At 47.0% G+C, this 6,593-nt stretch overlaps 1 pseudogene; it reads right to left on the reverse strand.

Annotated features, from left to right (window-relative positions):
- Positions 1–2,779: 2,779 nt before the first annotated feature.
- On the reverse strand, positions 2,780–4,530 carry LOC111528863 (annotated as a pseudogene).
- Between the last annotated feature and the right edge of the window lie 2,063 nt (positions 4,531–6,593).

Below are 6,593 nucleotides of genomic sequence, written 5' to 3' on the forward strand. Positions count from 1 at the left end.
GGGTGTGCTTTGCAGATTCAGGGCTGAAGCCTGGTGTTTAGAAAGTTCAGTCTTTCCAAGGTCTCATCCCCAAGCACGTGCGTGCCCTGCCTCAGGTGGCGTCCTGATGGGCTGAAGAGTAATGCTCGCACTACATGCCAATGAGAAACCACAGCCTGAGAGTATTGGAGCCGTGGCTCGCAGACATTGGTGTTTATAAGAATCATCTGCAGAGCTTGTTACAAAGCACATTCCTGGGTTACGGCCCTAGAGATTCTATCAACTCTACTGATGAAGTCCTGGAGCTAGACTGTGAGGCAACACAAGGACTGGGTGACCATTGTGTCCAGTTTTAGCCCTGAAGGCCTCAACTTCCAGAACATTCCTTAGTGCCTGGCAAACCAGGTTGGTTTGTTGCTCTAATGGAAGGTGTTCAGAGAGGCAAGGAGTAGCTGGTGAAGTAGTGAAGAATGGTTTTTTGCAGGAGCTGAGTGGGTTTCTCATTCTAGGCATTGGTTTTTGGCTGCCTTCTTGGCCTTGCCTTTGAGCCAGTCTAGGTTTCTCAGGCTCTAAGCCCAGACAGAAGGGTAAGGAAACCATTGTTTCTTAGACACCTGCAATGAACTGTCTGCTGCTCTACATTTTTTATTACCTAATTTATTCCTCAGAAGCCTTTTTTGACTCCCATTTTAGAGACAAGCCACTGAGGCTTGATAATGGTTCTGTAATTGCCCAAGCTCAGACATCTGCAAAACGGAGGAGATGGGAGCAACAAAATCCACCTGACTCAGAAACCCGGCCCTTTCTAGGTGTTTTGCTGAGGCGGGGGATGGGGGGCAGAGATGTGGCTGGGACCTTATCTTGACAGATGTCCCTCAGTCCAGGGGGATGGGGCTCTCTTGGGATCTAGGGAAGACCCCAGTGACTAGACAGTGAACTACCTTTTTTTTAAAAAAAAAATTAAACTGGCCGGGCGCGGTGGCTCAAGCCTGTAATCCCAGCACTTTGGGAGGCCGAGACGGGCGGATCATGAGGTCAGGAGATCGAGACCATCCTGGTTAACACGGTGAAACCCCATCTCTACTAAAAAATACAAAAAACTAGCCGGGCGAGGTGGCGGGCGCCTGTAGTCCCAGCTACTTGGGAGACTGAGGCAGGAGAATGGCGTGAACCTGGGAGGCGGAGCTTGCAGTGAGCCGAGATCCGGCCACTGCACTCCAGCCTGGGCAACAGAGCCAGACTCTATCTCAAAAAAAAAAAAAAGAATTAAACTATTTTATTTAACATGTCATAGATAGTCATAAAGCAAGTCCATGCATTTAGTTTTCTGATATCCTAATGTATTTCCACAAATCTTTTAAGTCTACAATTTTATATAGTTTTTTATCAAGGAGGCAAGATATATGTAATTTCTCTTTTTTTTTTTGAAACGGAGTCTTACTCTGTCGCCCAGGCTGGAGTGCAGTGGCCGGTTCTCAGCTCACTGCAAGCTCCGCCTCCCGGGTTTATGCCATTCTCCTGCCTCAGCCTCTGAGAGACCTCTCCCGGCTAGTTTTTTGTATTTTTTAGTAGAGACGGGGTTTCACCGTGTTAGCCAGGATGGTCTCGATCTCCTGACCTCGTGATCTGCCCGTCTCGGCCTCCCAAAGTGCTGGGATTACAGGCTTGAGCCACTGCGCCCGGCCTTTTTTTTTTTTTTTTTTTTGAGATGGAGTCTCTATCTGTCACCCAGGCTGGAGTGCAGTGGCGCGATCTCAGCTCAGTGCAACCTCTTCAAGCAATTCTCCTGCCTCAGCCTCTCGAGTAGCTGGGACTACATGCATACGCCACCACGCCTGGCTAAGTTTTGTATTTTTAGTAGAGATGGGGTTTCACCATGTTGGTCAGGATGGTCTTGAACTCCTGACCTTGTGATCCACCCACCTTGGCCTCACAAAGTGCTGGGATTACAGGCATGAGCCACCATGCCTGGCCTATAATTTCTTTCTATATGTAACTAATTAAAGGTTTTTAAGAGGGTTTAATCTCTAAATCAGTAACAATTTAGTCATAACACCATACAAACACATTTAAATATTCAGGAAAGAGATTTTTAAGATTATTGCTTAGTCTTATAACATGGTGAATTTTAACCAAATTGATACCTCTGTATTCTTATTTATATTTCCTATACTCTTACATCATACTGTTTGGCAAGTAATGTAAGTTTTGACATAATTTAAAAATTCAATTATTGTAAACAAATTCTAATTTGTTAAACAATTTATATATTCCCCTTTACTAACTACACTGCCTCAGAATTAATCCTCCTTAAAAAAGTAATCATCCCACATAGAAAAAACTGCAGAACTTCATCTCTTTCTTAAATATTTTCAAATAATGTAAGAACACAAATCCATGAAAAACTGATTAAAAATTGACATTTCATCTTCCTTTACTAATTATGGAATAATAGAAAGACATAAAAATCATGTTCCTTAATATTTCTCTGCTTAACAGAGAAATATGAAGAAATACTGCAATTATGGTTATGGGCTATTTTCTAGCTTCTTCAAGTACAGGACATAACTATGGTTCCTACCAGTAAGGAGAAATGAATAATCAATCTTACACAACACAAAAGAAAGATGAGAGGTTCAAAAAGATAAACTGACTTTGGCATTTTTAAGAACTTAATGTTAACCCTGAAATGCCAGATTGAGTAACACAACAACAAAACAAAAGATGACAGCAGCAAGCCACCACTTCACACAGTATTAAGAATTCTGAAATACGTAATAGCCTTCCTCCCATGTCCCGCTCAATCTGTTGTGTTGTCTTTTTGTTTTTGCTGCTTTTTGGCTGCAGGCAGTTCAAGGCTTGCCCACTGCATTGGTTCAGCTTTTCTTATAGTGATCTCAATCTTTGTTGCAGTCATAGTTATATAAATTCGCTTTATATCAGTCACATCCCATAATTTCACATTTTGATGAAATTCCTTCTCTCCTTCAAATCCAATGTGCACATTTCACAACGTGCTATGTACTTCTACTCGACTAAGTTCTGGAAGTGAATTTTTAGCATATACTGAAATGGTAACTTCACCTTCAGTCTAAGGCCAGTCATGTCTACATGGAACAACATTTTCCCCAGCATCCTTTTTAGCCCACATGTGTTTCCCTGTTGTACAGCCCTCTTGGGCTAAGAATGTATTAAAATCAGAAGTTTTTCTTCTACAACAGCTCCAGTATTTCATCCCCTCGTGGAAAATAGGTACTCCAGAATGATACACACAGACTTCTTCTAGACTCTCTAGACCCCGATATGTCTTTGAACACCCTCCATTCTTACATGAAATCCCAATCTTAATTTCATCAGTCTTCTTCTTTCCTTTCTTTCTTTTTCTTCCTTTCTTTTCTTTCCTTTCTTTCTTTCTCTCTTTTTTTTTTTTTTTTTTGACGGAGTCTTACTCTGTGGCCAGGCGGGAGTGCAGTGTTCCAATCTTGGCTCACTGCAACCTCTGCCTCCCAGATTCAAGCAATTCCCCTGACTCAGCCTCCGGAGTAGCTGGGACTACAGGTGTGCACCACCATGCCCGACTAATATTTTGTATTTTTAATAGAGATGGGGTTTCACCATGTTGGCCAGGAGAGTCTGGATCTCCTGACCTCCTGATCTGCCTGCCTCCGCCTCCGCCTCCCAAAGAGCTGGGATTATGCTGGGATTACAAGCGTGAGCCACCGCACCCGGCCGCTTCTCCTTCTCCTACTTTTTTCCTTTTTAGACGGAGTCTCGCTCTGTCGCCAGGCTGGAGTGCAGTGGCGCCATCTCGGCTCACTGCAACCTCCGCCTCCTGGGTTCAAGCAATTCTCCTGCCTCAACCTCTTGCGTAGCTGGGACTACAGGCGCCCGCCACCATGCCCAGCTAATTTTTGTACTTTTAGTAGAGACGGGGTTTCACCATGTTGGCCAGCATGGTCTCGATCTGTTGACCTTGTGATCTGCCCTCCTCGGCCTCCCAAAGTGCTGGGATTACAGGCATGAGCCACCGTGCCCAGCCTTTTCTTATCTTCTTCATTTCCTGATGACAGTTTAAGTTTATCAGGTGCTTGTTTTGGGGAGGCAGATATTTTTAATTCCAAATTTGTCATTGGTTCATCCGGGCTTGGCCTCTTTATTGCTTCTACTGGCTTCGGGGCTTGAATGATGTGTTCCTGAAATTTGGGTTTCAATTCAGGTAGTTCTTTCTTTTCAGTAGTCTTGACTTCAGGTTTGACTGGCTCAGGCGGCTTCTCACTATTATGTCTACCTTTTGCACAGCCTACAATGCTTAAGAAATCAGACAAATCAGTTGTTCTTCTCTTACATCAAGACCAACCCTTTAATGCATCGTGAAAGATTGGAACACCTGGGTGGCATGTGCAAGCGTCATCGGAATTGGTCTCAGGATCGAAGCGCTGACCGCAGCCCCGGTTGTAGCACAGCAAGGCCATTTTCTTTTCCCACCGTCACAGGCAAGACACAAACACCGGGAACGTCAAGAGGGTGCATTTACCACTCCCGTGTCGCTGGCACCGGCCTCGACAGTGAACTATTTATTATAAGGATTTCTGTGGGCCCGCTCTGAGCCGCCGTTTCTGGCCGTGCAGACGGATTTCTACCACACGGTGGCGCTGCGGTTCTGCCATAGAAGTCTCACCTTGCTCCAGGAGCCAGGCAGGGCAGGCCACAGGACCAGCCTCCGACTGCGATTTCATCCGCAGCCTCCGGGGCAACGTGGGGCCTATCCGTAGCTTTCAGCCTTTCCTGGACCCTACCAGGACAAGAAGAGAGGGGAGAGGTGCGAAGGAGGTCTGGAGAGGAGGAGGCTTGGGACAATGCAGAGTCCTGATAGTGAGGGTGCCCGCTGACCGCTGTCAGGAGGGACATGGACCGCTGCCGAGGAATAATGGGATTTCCCACCGGCCCAGTCATCTCCTACGCCAGGAAAAGGGAAGAGCTGCTCCCCCATGGCTTGTGCGGGTGGGAGGGGTCTCGGGCAGAGAAGAGACACTTTTTCTGTCCTCCAGGCTGTTTCTGCCAAGTGAAGGCCTGGGCTGGAAGAGCCAGGAGCAAAGGAGAGAGTTGGGTGCTGAGCACCCAGCGGGAAGAGGATGCGTCCCAGTCATCACACACCTGCTGACCACACAACATCTCTGCGAGGTCCCCCCACATACTCCGCCTGCAGCTGCCATTTGGGAAAATGATTCTTGCCTCTTTCACCGTCTGTTTTGTAGGTTGGGACTCATTTACGGGCCTAGGCCAGGACTCAGCTCTTTCAGATCCTTATTGAAAAGCAACATCACACTTGTGCCCAGGGGTTCGAGACCAGCCTGGGCAACAGGACAAACCCACTTCTCTACAAAAAATACAAAATCTTTGTGGAAGGTATGTGAACCCTTGGGAAACGGAGTCGTTGTACACGTGTATCAGGCCTTGAGCCAGCTGCAGAGTGGGCATTACTGCCTGGTGCCCTCCTCCCTCACTCTGCCTCCCTGGATGTTGGGGATGGCCCTGTAAACCTTGTTCATAGGGGTCCCTCGATTTCTGGGACACCTCATCTGAGCACTGAGGAGGGGACACAGCTGTTGGCTGGGAGGCAGGAGACTGAGTGTTGCCTTCAAGCCATCCCCACACACGTGAGCTCATCAGCATTCTGCCCTTTCGTGGGTGTCAGTTGTCTCGTCCATAAAATGGGATGATGTTCTTGTTCCAGCTAGCATACTGGATGACTAAATGAGGGAACAGGTGAGAAGCTGCATTGGAAAAAGGAACCATTCAGCTGCAAGACATCCTGGTGCAGTTCTCCCAGGGCTAATGGGGTTTGGTTACCCACCTGGGCTGTGTCTCTTCGTGGCGCCAGCAGGTGGCAGCATTGCCTTTGCATGTGCCGGCTCCACCTCCGGCCTCTCCCAGACATGCAGCGTGTAGGGCATGGGACCATTCTTCACCCAATTCAATTCAGGGGTCAGGAGAAGGAGGGATCTGAAATGCCCTGAATGGGAAGGGCCTAGAAAGAGAATGAAAACCTCATTCCTCCCCTCAAAAAAAAAAAAAAAAAACCACACACACAGGTAAGCCAGGAGGGCAGGACCTGGTGCATGAGCCCAAGAGGCTAATGTGACCACTCAGGCTCAAGGCAGACCTTACCTCTCTCTGCCACAGCTGTGTTCCCCACCACCTAGAGGAGGGAACTGGGGATCCAGAAGGCTTGGGTGCTTGTCTTTGGTTGGAAAAGTCAGCCGGCATTGCAGTGGGGCAGCAGGAGCTCCTCTATTTTTGTGTGTCGAACAGGGTTGAAAACTTAATTCACTCTAATTTATTTGTGCAGAAAAAAGGTAATTTCCTTATTTATGAGTCTATAATGAATCTGGCCTTTCTTCCAACCCCTGCCTGATGATAAGTGAGAAAAACAATGAAATTTTCAACTTGATTTAAACATCCTGGGGCCAGAGAGTTTAGCCGGTCTTGTTAAGTGATCTTATTAATTTCTCTCGGATAAAATGCTTAGTTCTCAGACTGCTTTCCCCAGCTTCTCCCAGTGTGGTGCTGTTGGGGTGTTGTAGACAGACAAGGGCAGCTTGTCTGGCATCTGG

This window comes from Piliocolobus tephrosceles, chromosome 15 (assembly GCF_002776525.5).
Source record: "Piliocolobus tephrosceles isolate RC106 chromosome 15, ASM277652v3, whole genome shotgun sequence".
In the NCBI taxonomy this organism is placed as follows: Eukaryota; Metazoa; Chordata; class Mammalia; order Primates; family Cercopithecidae; genus Piliocolobus; species Piliocolobus tephrosceles.